The 19,037-nt window shown below is 35.6% G+C and overlaps 1 protein-coding gene across 1 annotated transcript in view; it reads right to left on the minus strand.

The window, feature by feature from the left end:
• TENM3 (teneurin transmembrane protein 3) overlaps positions 1-19,037 on the minus strand; it is a 1,300,329-nt gene that overhangs the window by 462,827 nt on the left and 818,465 nt on the right. Inside the window, exon 7 of the mRNA XM_061372205.1 lies at positions 4,358-4,409. The gene's annotated coding sequence lies outside the window, so the exon portion shown is untranslated. The remainder of the gene's footprint in view (positions 1-4,357; positions 4,410-19,037) is intronic.

Raw genomic sequence — 19,037 nt, forward strand, 5'->3', positions numbered from 1 at the left:
ACACTGCAGTTTTGTGTAAGAGGCTCGAAATGTCTGAAAATATAAGAACATCTATCCAATAATGCAGGTCTCTGTAACTGACTGAGTACAATACCTTTACATTCTACTGAGAACAACTTAAAAAAAATATTTCCACTGGCTTGCCTCTCTACAGTTCACACGTACAGGCAGCTTGTCAAAGATAGCGATGACCTGTTAGTAATGAGGAGGAATCATATCAGCATTTAAACAGTAATCACAGAGATGCACAGCTGTAAAAAAACCCTCCAAACCCCAACAAAACCAAAAAATAGATTATGTGCTGTAGCAGGGAGATGGGTCTACTATCAGCAGGGAATTCAGCTCCAATTCTTGTATCAACAACGTGAAGACTCAAGATGCTGTGACACATTTAAGTGCATAAGCAGAGTCAAGTTACAACAGGAGAGACTAAGTCACTGTAATCCCTATTCATTAAATGAAAAATTTCATGGGTGTACAAAAATATACACAACACAGTGGAAGCCATAAGTGCTTTGTGTTGAGGTGAAAATATTGTACTCTTACTGACATCCAACACTTCCATAGATTGTTAGGGAAAGACAAGAAAAAAGCAAAAAGGAAAAAAGGTTGTGACAATAATAACTTCTGCCACAAAACCGTATCATCTGGATATCTATTAAATATAGAAACCTCTACTAAAATATCAACCTTTTACACAGTGTACAACACCATTTGACTGTCATGAATACAAATTTAACCAAAAGGCTAACATTTAAGCCAGAAAAGAGAAGTTGAAAATAAATGATCATTAAAAAAAAATAAAATTAAATTTAAATTACTTTACTATCAAAATTAATAAGTTTTGTACAAGGTTATTGATTTTAGGTTTTTGTTTACATTAGTAAATAGTTATAAAAAATAATCTGGAAGAACACACATTTAAAAAGTATTTTAAAATTGCTTTCAATAGAGACCTTCTTGACACCAGGATTATTATTATTATTATGATTACTTTTTTAATAGATATGGTTGAGAGATAAGCTGTTGAAAACTGTTGACAACTGTAGGTTCACAGACCTACTGAGAGCAAACACGACAGGGCTTACTCGGTAAATGAAACGGGCCTGGAAGTCATTATGGGAAGTACCAAAAAAGCCGAAGAAGAACCAGATGCATCATTACAGGACTCCTCCTGCACCACCAGCAGGAGTACAGACTGCTTGGTTGTATCTTTCAGGACACACACTGTTTGAATAGTGCACCAACCCTGGGAATCATTTGAAAATGCTACCTATTCGTAGCTTTGGGTATACTGATGCAGAAGAACAGAGGAGTTCAATTAACTGACTGCATTACAAAAAACACAGACCAGAATAAGTGGTTTTTTGATAATGAAAGTACAATCCACCTTCCACACGCATATCTGTAAGATCACGTATGTGAGCATTTACTTAGCACAACATGCCAATCAGATGGAGGATCCAGAGGTACATTCAGAGATCATAAAGAATTTTAAATATTAGCTTTTGGAAATAAATGCCAAGTGTACTTATTATTAAGATGTATGACTGTATGAATAATAATAAGAACTGGAAAGATCTGTGCCTATATTCATTGATCTTGATTTTTGCTGTCCCCATGTGCACTGAATTGTTCCCTTTACTGAAAAGAATTTGAGTACAGTAAGGTTCAGGTGAATTAGTGGAAACTGCAGTAATGGAAATTAAAATTTGTAAAATCAAACTGATAGAATTACTAGCTTCCTTTAGCCTGTAATGAGTAAATGGGCAATAGAAGATAACATTTTACATTGGTTAGTTTTACAAGCACACACTAGTTTCAGCTCGTAAGTCTTATTCAGGGTGTCCTGGGTTCAGCAGTAGCAGTCTTTTTTTCTCTTTAGCAGCTCTGCTCCCAGGCTGAAATTCAAAAACACAGTGCTGCACCAGCTCTGTGTTAGGGATATGTATGTGTCTCTACATAAAAGCATATCCAAACAGCAGCAGGTGCAGATATTAAAAAAACAGGCTTTGAGTTTTTCTCTCATAGGGACACTACAGACACATATGCGTGTCGGCTATTTTAGTTTAAATGCTTAGTTCAAGGTAAAGGAGAAGCACATTTCAAATAGCTGAAAAGAATTTGAAAAACTGCCCCTCTGCCCCAAGTCTGACATGTTTTATTAGAGTTCCTACAACTCTCTTGAAGTGGAAAACAGACTAAATTAAATGCTAAAATAGAAAAGAAGCAACAGTTTATTTCAGTAGCTAGACTTTGCCTATGTATATGTGTTGCAACAAATTGCCAACATATAAATATTGCTAAGTACACAGCTGAATACCGAAATTATATACAAAATCTAGAATAAATTATATAATATCTACAATTCTGTATGGGTATTTTTGTATTATAAAATGAACATAATATAATCTAATAGTTTTCAGTAACAAACCACATTTGATTAAAACCAAAATAAATATAAGAACATATTTGTAAATATATTTAAAACTATCTGTATAAATGATATTCTGGACATTTCTACTGCTTATTTCTCTTATGTGTGTAATGAGTGCAAAGTAAGATTAACTTCTTTGATTTTGCTAGGAAAATCACATCCAGAACCTACAAAGCTTTGTCATTAAAAGCTGCTATACCTACCAATGCAAATCCTAAGCTATGTTCTGAAAATAAACCAACAAATATGACTAAGACTGCATAGAGGAAGTCTCAATTTTGGTATTAATTAAGTAAGCCTTAAACTAAAATAAGGAAAATAATTTAAATTTAGACCTTTATTATCCCCTGCAGGAGACAAGTTATAGTGCTGGAGATGGCTACTGAAAAAGGCCATAATGCTCAGTTGTGTTGTATGCAACATTAGAACTGCAAATATCTTATTAAGGTAACATTTCTTATGTTTCCAGTTCCACGAGTGAGAAGCTCTACCCCTCCTTACTTACACTGTTCCTTTGTTAGAGTCAAGAAAAAAAAAGAAAAAGTATTACTCAGCAATTACAGAACATATTTAAATTAAATATGACAGCACAGCTAGGAAATGAGAAAGGGATAAAAGCTGGTAAAAAAAAAAGGCTCATAATGAAGACTGTAGTTCTGATGACTGATACAATATCTAAAGACTTTTCCAGGTTATTGAGATATTTATTCTTTTACACAGAGAGAGAGCAAGAGAGAACGGCTGGGGGGAGGGGGGTTAGAAGAATCTGTGGTCTGTAAATGATCAGCACAGAAAATAAATTATGGTCAAGTAACTGAACTTTTTTGATGTGTAAATTGAATCATTCCCACACGCTGGTGTTTTATAATTAAAAGACCCTTTTCACTGTGGGAAATTTTACTGAATTTTGTATTAAAAGAAGAAACAAACCATCAATCAGGAGGAGGTAGGGGAACTCAAAGAGCTCAACCTATTAAACTTGAAGAGTGTAGTCGAATTCTGAATTACTTGCTCTAGGAAACTGTAGTTCTTTTAAGGCAGGATACTGTACAAACATTAATGAGCAGAATGTGTATCTGATAGCTGTTCTAAAATCTTTTGTAGTCATACAGAAGAACACACTTTCCATTTGGTGTCACAAGATGCAGAATATGGTCTTAAATGAACACTTTCTATGAGGTTCACGAGCTTTAAATTACTTGACTTTGGTTACCAGTGAGAAAAATCACTGAGCTAAAACCAAAGGGAAAACAAACCCAAATCCAGGTACTTGTTCAATTCAGTACAGTCACTAAGGAAGTACTGATCAGAGAGATTCAGATTTGCTCACAGCCAGACTGCTGCCAAATACAAACAATTCCAAGGGTGCACCGACAGAGTTCTGGTACCTTTCATGCTTTCAGCTGAGTTGAGGTTATAGCAAATGACACTTGCAAATTATTAACCTAAGGAGAGGCATCATAAAAAAAATCGCAATATGGCAGACATAGGCAACAGTAGTTTCCTGTGGAGACTTCATAAGTCTCACAGAAATTTAACAGTTCATTTTGAGAATTCATTATTTATTCAATTATGTTATATTCTTGTGTAACTCCCAAGTTTGGTAACAGGGTAGAGAATTTACCAACTTGGATCTTCCTTCTCAAACAAAACACTCGCATCTGTTAATGTTAGTGCTACATGAATTGATCCCATTTTATATTTTGACCTACGCTGTCATTGCAACAACAGTAAATCAGATACAGCAGCATCAATTGTTGATAACGGGTAAGTCAATCTGTATACTGAGCACATACTAGCCTATTGTAATTTTGTAGTTTTCTCTATTCTGTCAGTTAGACAACTACATGTCATGTAAAAACTACCGATGAAACATACAGGTCCCACTGGAGCTTGAGACTGTGGGATGTTTCATCTTACCTTCAGCTTCCTATATGGGGTTATGCTGGTGGGTCTCTGATGATCCAGGAATCTGCAGTGAGAACAAATTATGAAGAATTTAATCATCAGGCATATTTTTTAAAATGTTTAATTATTATTACAAAATACACAAGAACTTCAAAAATCTAAACATTAGATGATAATATATTTTTTCTGTACCATTATTTTCCTCTTTGCATTGTGGTATACTTTGTGTTCATAAACTGGGTATCTTTCATAAAATATAAATCAGATGCAGATTATCTATAATAAAATACTTATTATAGCTGTTGCTGGACTGACATGTTACTAAACTGTAAAACACAATTTTATTTCTTTGAACCATACGGAGGCGTTGATTGTTTGTTGAATACCAAATGTAGAAATGGCATTTTGGAGATGCATGTTCATTGCACCTCATTTACTTTCACGTCTCGTTCCTTCAGGACACACATGAAAATGTTCTTTCCTTTCTGTTACTGTGGAAAAACTGATCATGTGTCCTGAAAATTTAATATAAATTTTAGGAGAAAGGTCTTCCTAGCTTTAGCACAGATGATAGGAATTCTCAACCGCAACTTAGCAATTTTGTTGATATATGCACCAGCAAATATATTATAAATCCCCCACCATAGCTTTGCAAAGCCAATGAATCCAACAGTAATAAACATAAAACATATGGAAAAGATAATGATTGTTTTTTAAAGAAAACTAAACCGAATGACACCAGGAATATATACAAAGAGCTATTTTCAGACAGAATTTTTCATAAATGTTACCAGCTTACAATGTTCTGAAGTTAACTATAAAATGATTTTCTGTTTTAATAATCAGGAATTCAGGAGTATCTCACACATAAAGACTGAACATTAATAAATTAAATAGATACATGGAATAAAGCCCTTGACAATAATAACAGTATCTGAAAATTGTGTTTCATTCTTATCTTTTTTACATTCCAATTATGCTCACGTTTTACTGTCTGCCAAAAAGGGAAGGGAAAAGAAAGTACAGTATGTCTTGAACTGCACAACAGTTTGGGTTTCTAGAACTCCTCTTCAAACAAGAATCCAAACTGTCTACACAATTTTCCACTGAGCCTTTAATAATGCTGCAATTTTGCAAGTGATAACAACTTACAATAATGGATCAAATACGAAAAAAAAAGAAGTACGCTTCCCACATTTGTGTAAATACTTTTTCTCCATGACAATTTTGTTTTTTTTCATTTCACTATGATTTCAGTATTTTACAAATGTAGGGTGAAGGAGCATTTGATCAACATGTTTTTGTTTTTTTTTTTTTTTCAAGAAAAATAGGTGAAGTATAAAAGCTCAGCATTTTCTGGTATTTTTTTCTTTCTAAAAGGTAGGATAGAGCTAATTTTCTTCACAGTAGCTAGTATGGGGCTCTGTTCTGGATTTGTAACCAAACCAAAGTTGATAACACAGTGATGTTTTAGATGTTGCTGAGCAGTATTTATACAGCATCATGTTTTTTTCTGCTTTGCACAGTGCCCCACAGGTGACTGGGTGCATAAGGAGTTGAGTGATGACAGCTGACCTCAGCTGACCAAAGGGATATCCCACACCATAGGAGGTTGTGCTCAGCAATGAAAGAAGGAGGGGGAATAGAGGATATTCAGAGTTACAGTGTTTGTCTTCCCAGATAAGTTATGCATGATGAAACCCATTTTCCTGGAAAAGGCTAAGTATCTACCTACTGATGGGAAGTAGTGAACCGGTTCCTTATTTTGCTTTGTTCAAGCACACAGTTTCTGCTTTATCTGTTAAACTGTCTTTACCTCAACCCATGGGTTTCCTCACTTTTACCTTTCTGATTCTCTTTCCCACCGCACCTGGGGCAGTAAGCAAGGGGCTGTGTGGGGCCTGGCTGCCTACTGGGCACACCAACCAGCAAAATAATTCCTAATATTGTCTTCAAACTTGTGACAGGCAGAGATTAAAGAACAAGATAAGCATCCTATTTTTAGCTTCTGATGAAATCTGAGTGCATGTTAGATTAGATCATGATACTGATTGGCTCTACAATCTGAAAAAAGAGGGTATTGAGACACCACACTTCACCTTGAGTTTATGCCCTAGTCTGTAAATGATGTATTTTTTAAATTCAAATCTATTTTATAAGAATATTAATTTTAAATACATTCCACATTTTATTAAATTTTTGAAATATATTTTATAATTATATATAAATATGTAAATATATAAATATATATATTTATATATATAAATATATATAAATGAACACATAGCTTGACAGTACAGTCAATATAAACATGAAAGAAGCTTAAATACTAAAATACCATTGTAGCAGTATGGCGCAAGATACTGGAAAACCAAAGGTTCAGTATTAAAAATGCTCTAATGTATGGTGACCAGTTACCAAATCATTTATTCACACCATGTGAGAACTACATACTTGTTATAAACAAGTATAAAAGCAAATACAAGCCCCCCCCCCCCCATTTGTGCCTAATTTCCTAATGTCTAAGCATCACTATTTGTGTCATCAGTATATGTGCACCATAGCTCTCTATATAGTCTGCTTCAGGAATTCTGAAGCTCAGACAGCAAAGAAGCTTGAAGGTAAACTTGAAAATGTTAATGTGTACAGATCTATGGCAACAAGCTTAAAATTCATACTTATATTTTCTATATGCATGATCAGTTGCAGGAATTTAATCATTCACCTCTGGAGAGTCAGCTAATGAGCAATGACTTCACAACTGTCAATAATAGATATTTAAATTCAAGAAAAAGGAACTCTGCTCTCATATAACTCTGCTCTCTTCAATATTTCCTATTTTTAAATTTAGGTGACCCTGTGCTCAAAATTCTTCCCTTCATGATTTCAATTCTTAGGTGCCTAACTGTCCTGATTCACTTCACTCGTATTTCTGAATATATTCTTAGCATTGCACACTTGAAAGTCAAGCTTGACGACACTCAGTGCCAACATATTTAACTCCCTTTGATGCTCTGATCTTCATTTACTGAAGCATGATCAAAGAGTGCTGCCGTCAGAAACTCAGGAAGGAAAACTGAAAATAGCAGCCAGTTAAGGTCCAACAAATAGCAATGGAGGATCATCCGTGATCAGGTCCTTCTGAGGTGCTCAGGTGTAGAATCATTCAGCTTCACTGGAATCAGCCAGATTTATCAGTCTGCTGGTTTTAACGGGAAATGTACTATTTAGCAGAGGAGTTGTGATCAGTCATTTTAAACTTCAAAAATTGGACTCCTAATCTATAGTAGTTCAGCTCATGCACAAACTCTCCCAACAGACCTGGTACAAGAATCCCCACATCTGCCGTGTCAGAAAAGGAAGTGGAAGTTACTATTATCGGAATGTTCCTAAGTAGCTTCTAGAAGTAGACAACTGGAGGTCATATACCATGTCCCTAGTCCTGACAGCAGGGCAGCAATATAGTTGCCTGGACTCACCTGCCCTTCCAAGAGGCAGCAGGTCTCCCACAGGTCCTAATCCTCATGGGACAGGACATATATGATTGCACAATGGCATCAGGTTCTAGCAATCCATCAGAGACAGTGATTCTTGCTTAACACCCACACGAAGTCAGTGGAATATTTATTATACGTACTGAGACAGAACCTTTCATCCCACGGAAAAAATGCAAAATAGAAGAGGTGGTGCACCATCAATGCTATTTTATGTATAAGCGATTCAAAAAAGCTCATAAAACTTTACTGCTGCCTGCCAGATAAAACAGTGAAATGATCCAGCACATCTATTTCTTTGACTATCAACTTTAAAGGGTCTTAACTTGGAACTTGAGGGATTATATTGCTATGTTAACATCTATGAGACATCACACATTGATTTGAACTGGGGAAGAATACACTGCACACCAGAAAATAAGTTTTCACTTTCAGGACACTGAACTGGAACTTCATCTCCACTCAGTTGTATGTGGAGATGGTAAAAATGGGTAGTGAGTTTTTCCATACATTCTCTCTCCAAGTTTGTTGGTAAGGACTCTTGAAAACCCTAAGTAAGAATGACTTAAGTGTTTGTAAATTAAGAAGGAGCTAACATAAGGTAGAGCTGATGCTGTTACTTAACAAACAGCAATTCAGGGCACAGAAACAAAGCAGGTAGAAACCTTCTCACAAAATGTGACCCTCCACATAGGATTTTGGTAAGTTAAATGGAACAGACGGGATAGGGCTAGACATTTATTATCCTTTCAAAGAAGCATCCTTCTTTGTGAGTAGTGCTCTTTTGTAAATTGTTTTTGAGTCATGTCCCTAGACACAGCTGGAAAGAGTCCTGAGCCAAAGATCATGTAGGGCATTTTTATTTACTAGTTTATTGAGTTGAATCACTGGCACAATTGATCCAAAGTTCTTGGTAACAAATGAATTAGCAACAGCTAAGATTTGCTGTTATTCTACAGAGAATAAATAATGCTAGGTTCTCAGCACCAGCCTCATTCAGTATGAATGAATGGACCTGACAATCTACTGCAGCAGTAGTCTGCTACCATAATCCCAGCCATGTGCAGAACTGGAGACCAGAGATCACAGCATTGCTATTAAGAACAGTAAACAACTGTCTAAAATTCGAACACATTTCTTGGGTCCAGGTAAATCCACTTGGGTACAATTCATATAAAAAATAAAAATAATAATTAAAGAATGCTTTTATAGAAATATATATGTTTTTATACATAACTATGTTTTTATATATACATATAAAACTATAATAATACATATTAGCAGCCTTCCAGTACCTGAAGGGGGCCTATAGGGATGCTGGGGATGGACTGTTCATTAGGGACTGTAGTGATAGGACAAGGGGTAATGGGTTAAAACTTAAGGGGAAGTTTAGATTGGATATAAGGAGGAAATTCTTTCCTGTTAGGGTGGTGAGGCACTGGAATAGGTTGCCCAGAGAGGTTGTGAATGCTCCATTCCTGGCAGTGTTCAAGGCCAGGTTGGACGAGGCCTTGGGTGATATGGTTTAGTGGGAGGTGTCCCTGACCATGGCAGGGAGGTTGGAACTTGATGATCTTAAGGTCCTTTCCAACACTAACTATTCTGTGATTCTGTGATTCTATGATTCTATGATATAGTCTGTATAGAAAAGTTTGCATAGAACAAGTACCTATTAAATACTGTATTTATGTATAGCTAGTCATATATGTGCATATATTTGTATAAATCTATAGATTTATACATGTTATTCATAATAACATATATCATGTTCTGTACAAACTTCTTATATTGTGACAAAACCAGCACACTATACATATGCATTATTTTATAAGCTTGTCACAGTAAAACCCAGTAACATAACTGTATATTAGTAATAAAGCTTGACCTCCTTCTACACAGCATGTAGCTTTTATTTAATTGGAACAGAAATATATCTATATGGTCTCTACAGAACATCAACATGTTGTTAATTAACTTGGTTATTAACAGTGATGTACATCCCCTAGAGCTCGTGACAGTAAATGTGAGCAACAGTTTTGAAAGGCAGCCTTGGAATACGTAACATTTTAATCTTAAAATGTCATTACTTAGAAACTATGAAGTTTCTCATGAGTGACTTTTTTTGTCAAACATTGTTTAGTGCATTTTCTCATGAGTGACTTTTTTTGTCAAACATTGTTTAGTGCATTTTCTAAGTCTATTATATCCTTTCCATTGAACAGATTCTTAACATACTATTTTCATGTTCACAGTATTACTGTAAAACCTGCTGAGATGCAACCTCACAGCTATGAAGATGCCAATTACCTGTCATACATGCTTATAATAATTGGTGTCATAGGAGAAGTAAGACAGCAAAAAGTAACTTTAAAGAACAGGTCTCCCTGTTATACAATGCAGAACATGTTAAAAACAGGTAATTAATGCACTGTGCACCCCTTTTCATGTAAAATCTGACATTGCTTAAACTAGTAGCAAATATGAATGTCACGCTGTAAGTACTGGTGGTTCTGAACAACGGACCTCCTTATTCAATTACTGTTCAACCATGCGATGCAACTTTTTCAACTTCACAATACTTTATCCTGAGATACACGGAGCCCACTATCCAAAACAAACAGAAATACAAACCACACTTTCACTGTGAAATAACTACTGAACCTTTCTGATTAGAATGAAAGAGTAAACGTGCAAGAAAAACAGTGGTAGAGGTAAAATATTTTAAAAGTGACTGCAATATTTAATTGCTTAAATTATTGTGAACAAGACTACATCAATTTCTGCACTTATAATTAACTTCTCAAAAAGCTTTGGATAAGCATAAACCCACAATGTGCTTTATCTTTTCAACTTGGATTTATTCCTTAAAAACATGAATGTTTTCTGTTTACATGGAATACAATAAGTTTTGCTGCTGTCAGCACTATGAAAAATGCATCCTATCTAGCAAGGTTGTTCGTCCAAAATTACCATTGCACATTCTTGAGAAGTCAGAAGATGACTCTGTATATGAAGACAATTTTAGGAATGTAAAGACTACATCTTCACACTTACTTTAGATTAAGTTGTATCATCATTATGATTGTATGCATAGACCACTTTTCTACCGCTCCCTTGATTCTGTATGTTTAGATCATGGTAAACATTTACTGATGATCATGATGAACACAAAGCTGAGAATGGTCAATGTGCATGGAATGATAGGACAAGAAGCTTTTTACCAGATTTTTGCTGAATGCTTAGCGAGATAGATTTTGACAGCTCTGAGAGAAACCTAATATATTTGAAAGCCAGTTGTCAATGTTAATATTCAGGTCTGTGCCATCTAAAATCTCAAATTATTGTTAATTAAACAGAGTCTGGCTTTTAAAGGAACTCTATTTTATCATAGATTAATCAATAGTTAATATTTTTAATCAGGTCTGAGATTAAATTTTGGCCCATCAAAGGAAGTACTTATAACAAGAGCCAGTAAGATGCTGAAAACAAATGTTTGCAATACCAAGTATTTCACAACTAAGATCCCAGTTCAAGCATGCAACATTTTTGAGTGTTTTTTGTTCCCTCATTCCAGCTGCCATCACTGAAGATGGTACATAGATTTCACCAGATCCATGCGTACACCAGACATATGATCAAACAGTCTCTTAAATGCTACTCTAAAACATCAAACTCTTTTCTTCCCCTCCAAAATCCTAAGTTGTCTCATTTCTCTACCATGTTTTATCTAAGTATTATCTGTGTAATATCTATTTATCCATTTCTATTGTAATGAGAAATTGGATTTCCTATGAATAATTTAATTTGTATTTTGCTATGTGTTTCCACCAATTCTGCAAGCTATGCAGAAATATAATCACTGTCTGGTAGGTGATCAGGTCAGTATTAGGCAGGTTGGAATCAGAGCAGAAAATTCAGTGAAAACTGCTATGTCATGTATCTCAGAGGTAACATAAAAGCCTCAAATAAATAAAAATGAATTGAATATAATGTAATTTATTCTTTTTGGAGATTTCTTGCAATGGATGTCACAAAAGTAATATCCTAGTCAAAGTTATTTTTGAAATATACAAAGTCAAATGAGACCTTGTTCACTAAAACTAATCACCGTAGGCTAAATCCGTACGTGGTTTTGGATGTAATGTTCTTTGCACTTCTTTTTATTTTTTTAAAGTCTTTTCAGAAAGGTGTAAAACAGTAAGGATGAGAAGAGAGGCTAAGCCTTTAAAGGTTTTGACAGTTTGCTCTTCAACACCTATAACTGAATTTGCTGAAAGAAACCAAGTGAAATACTTAAAAAGCTTATGCTGATCTGCAAACATTTGCCTCAAGCACATATTTTATTTTTTTATCAAACTTCTCAATAGTACTTTGCAAAGATGTACATTTTGTCTCTGTCTTATTCTGGAACTTTTGAAGAGAACACGTAAAAGAGGGCAGGCCTTAAAATCCAAGAAGTGTTTTGGGGAAAATCAGTACCCTAGATAAATATGGTTACTGATAGAGACTGGTGGGATATAATTGCCCTTGTCAACCTTGAACACACAGCAACTAAATATGAGGAGGAAAAAGGTCAATATTACACCAACTGTGCACTTAACTACAGTGTTTCTGTGTTCACGTGGAGAACAAAAAAATCAATTTATTGTGCAAGAGCTACAATCCTTTCAGAATTCAGTCAATCCACTGATTTATTAATGCTATTGATGACACTGAACTAAACATACAATATGAAGACTTGCCATGTCAAAATGTAGCTCCCAGTTTCCAGTTTACAGATTTGATTTTCCTCTTTGGGATGTGAATTATCCTCAGGACCAAATCTACTAATGTAAATGGGAATTCTATGAAAATATCTATGCCAGTTATATTTCTCTAAGTCTGCAGAAAAGTGCTTGGTATTGCTTTTTACTTTCATATTTAAATATTTATACACAGAAATCCCTTTTCTAAGATCTGAGACAAGATGGACACAAAATATAATTGCAATTAGAGATATGCTGAGCTTCCAGAAAAAATATATCTGGAGACTAAGTCATGAAGAATACCTGCTGATTTCTGGGTAGTGTGGGTACTTAACTCACCTGCATGCTGTGCATCTAGTTACTGTTTGTATTTCACAGGAGAGATCCATTACCCATATCAATAGTGGGCAACCAATTATAACCAGAACATATTACTTCAACTATCATAATATATTAGGTTGCAAGTGGCAAATTATGAAGATGATCTATGATAATTAGAGCAAACCTAGAACAAGTTATGCACGTGTGTGATTCATCACAATACATTACGTGCAAAAACCAATAATAAATGCCACATTAGGTAGACTGAAGTCTTCAGCTTCCTCCTCCAGTCTGCAGTGACAGGAACATCAAAGAACAGCTTTCATTGTTTACCCTGAAGTACTAATGCTTCTGCCTTTGAATTATGATTTTTACTGGAAGAATTTCTATTCCCCTAATAGCAAACATATACTTTTTTTTTTACCCTAGAGATGTACACATTATTTTGAGTAAAACACCAATAGAAAAGAAGATGAGAATACAGTGTTTGCCTCAGTGGAAAATGGGTATTCTGAAAAAGTTTGCTCACAGACTATACCCAATTTATGTCTTTTTATTGGTCTGAAGAAATTCATATTTTTCCTGTAAAAGAAAGCAAAATCTGATTAACTTTTTTCAATACAGACTCAACGAATATAGGCAAGAATTAATGAGTTCAGCTGGAATGTGGGAAAACAATGATGTCTGAAAGGATATTTAGATAAGGTCTCATTCTTATGTGCACATTACAGAATTAGAAACCTAACACAGGTGTCTGCACTACGGTGTACTGAACATACCTTGCTAACAAAACAACTACAGTCAATGAACATGGCATAAATGGCATGGCATTTAATTTCATTTTACATGCTGAAAGAGCATGGCTTTATATGGATTATGGATTTACTCTCCATTGTTATTAATGAAAGTTTTCCTACTAATCTGAATCAGCTAGTTAGATACTATATATATATATATGTATATAATAACAATAAATAGGAAGTCCTGAAAATGTCACAACTCCTCCCCAGATTGTAAACCCAACAAAAATCCATGTGTGCTCCACAGCATTTGCAGTCTGAAAAAAAATATATTTAGATGTAGGTGACACTAGAAAGTGAAGTGAATAGAAATTGAAGGAGTGAAATCAAGACAATTTAGTTTTAATACTCTTTGAAGTTTATTTTGTATGCAAGTTTTCACTCAGCTACATAGTAAAGTAACTCACCCAGTTGATGTGGGGTGAACGTTGGACACTGTCTACCTGGATTTCTCCAAGGCTTTCAATATGGATTCCCACAGTTTCTTCCTACAGAAACTGATGTGTCACAACGGGTCACAAATGGGGCTCTCCAGGGATCAATACTGGATACAACACCATTTGATGTCTTGACAAATGATCTGGATGATGGAATCTAGTCTACCCTGATGAATTTTTGTGGTGACACCAAACTGAATGGGGAAATTGGCACTTTGGAAGGGAAAACCACCCTACAGGATGATCTGGATAGGCTGGAAGAGTGGGCTAACAAGAAGCTTAAGAAGTTCAGCAAGAACAAGTGTAAGGTCTTGCACCTGGTAAACATAATCCAGGAGTACAGCACAGGCTGGGACTTAACCCATCTGGGGAGCAGCTGTGTGGAAAGGGTTGTGGCAGTCCTGGTGGACAGTAAGCTCAATATGAATAAACAGTGTGCTGCTCTGGCAAAGAAAGCTGACAGGATACTGGATTACATGAACAAGGGCATCACCAGCACAGACAAAGAAGTCATTATCCACTCTATTCAGGCCACACCTGGAATACTGTGTTCGGTTTTGGTCCTTACTATCCAAGAAAGACATGGACAGGCTGGAGAGAGCCCAGAGAAAGGCCACAAAGATAATAAAAGGACAGGGAAGCCTGCTCTAGGAGATAAAATGGAGAAAGCTGAGTTTTTCAGCCTGGAGAAAAGGCTCAGGGGGCACTTTATCACCATGTCACAGTATTTAAAGGGTGGCTACAAAGAAGATGGAGACTCCCTTTTTACAAGGAGTCACATGGAAGAGATGAAGGGTAATGGGTGCAAGTTTACTCCTGGTGAGATTCCAACTGGACTAGAGGAAAATTTTTCACAATGACAACAATCAGCCATTGGAATTATCTCCCCAGGGAAGCGGCGGATTTCCTAGTTTTGGACACTTTTAAAATGTGGGTGGACAGGGTACTGGGCCATCTAGTCTAGACCATGCTTTGCCTAGAAAGGTTGGACCAGATGATCCTTGGGGTGCCTTCTAAGCTGGTATTCTACAATGCTATGACTCTATTGAAAAATATATGTAACTATTGAGGCTGCAAGTCTATTTTTCCTTCCTTAAGATGATGATTTTTAAAGATATTCTCTCTCTCTTCCTCTCATAAAGAGCAAGCAAATAAAGATTACTTATTCCATGGCAATTGTGTAGCATTGAAGTGTTAGGGTTGCAATTTTACATCGCTGTAATTTGCTGTGTCTCAACACTGTTAATTAAGGTTCTTTTAAAAAGTGCATCACTATTATACTGCGACATCCTTTATTAAAAAAAGTTTGGGGAATCTCTTCAGGAGCACATAATTCAACAGTTATCTCTGGTAAACTGCTTCAAGAGAGAGAGATACTTGTTTGAAACAGCTGTGAATAGTACACAGAAGCAGAATGAGTGAAAAGGTATCACTGGGAATCGTATGGTAATAAATGCCCCTTTCTAGAAGTTCAAAATGGTGGATTCTAAATTCTGGTTAGAAAGAGAACCTAAGAGTCACTGTGATTAGTTCTCTAAAAGTACCAGCTAAAGTCTCAGTCAAAAAAGCAGCATTAAAACATTAGAAATTATTAGAGGAAAAAAAACCAAAACAGCCCCATAGCAAGAAACTTTTTTTAGTGCTATAAATTCACCCACTGTATATGCATGTTGAGCACTGAATTTCTGATCACTGCATCTCAAAAAAATTCATCCAACCTAGGAAAGAGGCAGAAAAGATAGGAAGAAAATGGAAGAATTTTGAAGTTGCTCCATAATGGAAGAAAGTGGAATCAACCAGTTTTTCCGCTTGCAAAACAGATATTTGAAGGATACAATAAAGGCCTATATAATGATATATAGGGAATTCTTACGACTATGACATTAGAACAGGGATCTCTCAATTCAACTAGCATAACAGAACTCTAACAAACAAATGCAAAGATTTGCTAAACAAAAAAAAACTGTGCAAGTTGCCATCACAAGATTATACAGCCCAAAAGCATGAATTCAAAAGGCCTATGGATTAATTGATACCCATTAATTATAACAACTCAAATCTGAACTCTGACATTACAACACTTTCAGCCACTCACTGCCAAGTGGTGGGGAGAGAATATACAGGGAAGAGTTGCCCAGAAATGCTCCTTGTACTCTTTCTTTAGATGTCTCCTACTTGCTCCACTCAATATGTATCTTATGCACCAAAAGTAAATCATGTTAAAGTAACCCAGTTCCGCCCGTTAATAAAATTCCTGTTTTATTTCTGGAAATAGAAAATGCAATAGCTCTCACCCATCACTATTAGTAAACTGATGAAATGACACATTAACTGAGCTCAAGGTAATAGAATTTAGGTGAGGAATTGTCTAAAGCAGAGATACCTGCTGGAAGTGGTGAAAGACAGACATAGAGAAGTTTTGCAGAACCTGATTTTTTAGTTATGTGATTTAATACTTTCACTAGTGGTCTTGGCAGAAAAAAATAGTAGGAGCATGCTGATGAAATTTATTGATGACACAATGTAAGTGGAGGTACTCCAATACAGAAGAGAACTGTTATCTCGTAAAGGAAACAACAAATAACCTTGAGGACTGATGTAATAGAAATGGAATGATTTTTAAAAGCAGGTAATGCAAGATTATCTATAAAAATAATTCTGTTAGGAACTGGAAGCTAAATATCTGGAAACAACTGAGAGGAACCCCTTTCATTAGTTGATATCAAGATGATCATACCTCCTGATACAACAGTGTAAAAGCTAATGAAACAGTAAAGGCTAATAAAGTCTCTTTTTTTTTTTTGATACATCCTTTCAGTTCCATTTTATCCTGAAGCTTCTTACATAGTATGATTTACCCATATTCCCTAGTGTTAACTTGCAAAATAACCGTAGAATCATAGAATCATGGAATCATAGAATAGTTGGAGTTAGAAAGGACCTTAAGATCATCAAGTTCCAGCCCCTCTGACATGGGCAGGGACACCACACACTAAACCATTTCACCCAAGACTCCATCCAACCTGGCTTTGAACACCGCCAGGGATGGAGCATTCACAGCTTCCTTGGGCAACCCATTCCAGGGCCTCACCACCCACACAGTAAAGAACTTCTTCCTTATATCTAACCTGAACTCCCCCTGTTTAAGTTTGAACCCATTATCCCTTGTCCTATCACTACAGTCCCTAATGAATAGTCCCCCCCCAGCATCCTTTTAGGCCCCCTTCAGCCCTTCAGATATTGGATGTCATCAGTGTCCCAGTCCCTCTTTGCTCATATAACCAGCTTTTTTTTTTTTTTTTCTTTCTTTTTTTTAGAAATGTTTGCTTGGTTCTACCCACATTTCAGTCAATTCTATGAGAAAAATAGGGGTGGGGTTGGAGACAAATGCAGAGAAATACTAAATTTTAAGTATACAGTGATTGTATACTCACTGTTGCCTTTGTCCAGAGTTATACTGATCTTTCGGAAACCTTTCTTAAGATCCGTAAGTACCACAAAAGTACCAGTGCCATGGAAAGTAAGTTCTTGATATCTTTCCATCACCAAAAGAAAATATTTTCAATACTAAAAAGCTAAAAACAGGGCAGCTACTTTAATTGTACAAAAAAGCTGATCTTTTAGAGACAGATCTGAATGCTACATAGAAAATAATTTATCATCTGGAATGCTTATGGCTCCTTACGCCTTTTCCCTTTTGATTTCATAAAGAAATCCCTATACTTATTTTCTAATACTAATTAATTTTTCAATGTCACCCCTTTCAATTGTCAATTCAATTATGACAAGTGATTTTATTAGATAAATATTAGATGCAGAAGAAGTCTAAATGAATTACAAATCACATCATTGAGAAGCAGGCAATATAAAATTGGTATGTAATTTGCATAAGTTACACACAAGTTACAGATAAAACTTTTTGTGAGAACTTCTACAAGGGGCTCTAGTAGTCTGATTTGATTTATTTCACAGAATTGGCTGTACATACTTCCTCTGTTGTGCTTTTACCTATGCAACTTCTACTGATGATGGATTTGGAGATATGGTCTTGCAAAATCAGATGCTAAACTCAACATACAAAAAATTTGATCTGAGTAACACCTAAATTTGCTGATGGAAGCTCAGTTTCTTCCTCTGATAGTACTCTATCTGGAGTTTAACTTTTGGAGCAGAAATGATTAAGCTGTTAGCACAAAACAAGAACAAGCTACTAGTTTCTAGATCTCAGGGCTGTAATGCATTCCATTTTCAAGAAAGTTTGTTACAGGTTAACACTGAGTGTTGCTACAGGACAGCTCTCCTTTAAAAGTTACATTAAAAGTAAAGATTTAATAAAGTTCCAAACATTTGCCAAAAAAATTCAAACACCTACTCTGCATCTCTGGCTTGCTAGCATTCATAATAATAGACACATTCAGGCTTTTATCTTACCTCCTCTGGGTAATCATAGTGTATTTGTTCACGATACCCTGCCAGTATCTCAGACTTCAACTGATGTTTTTTCAAGTAGAACTGTTGTACTTCTACAGCTAGGTGGGTTTTTTCCCCTCTTATTTTTTTCTTGCCCCTTGTTACCAGGGAATAGCTATATTGGAAAATATCCTATAACTAGCTTTTCAACAGTTTACTTATTATACATGCTAATCTCAAAATTTTATAGTTCAATGAAAACACGAAAACACAGAAATGCACAAGACATTTCAGTTGGAAAAAGGACTTTGGCTTCAGCTCTCAAAGTCCTGTTGATTTTTGTCACTGACAGAACAGTATGAAGTGTATCTCTGATTTAACACTTATATTTTGTTATGTCAATAAACAGATTATTACATCTTCTCAAAATAAATACTGTTTTGCTCCAAGAAGAGGACAAAATTACCTAGTGAAGTTCAAGTTGG

This window comes from Neopsephotus bourkii, unplaced genomic scaffold, assembly GCF_033783945.1.
Source record: "Neopsephotus bourkii isolate Nb327-2 ecotype Australia unplaced genomic scaffold, CSIRO-AGI_Nbou_v1 NB_168, whole genome shotgun sequence".
Lineage (NCBI taxonomy): Eukaryota > Metazoa > Chordata > Aves > Psittaciformes > Psittacidae > Neopsephotus > Neopsephotus bourkii.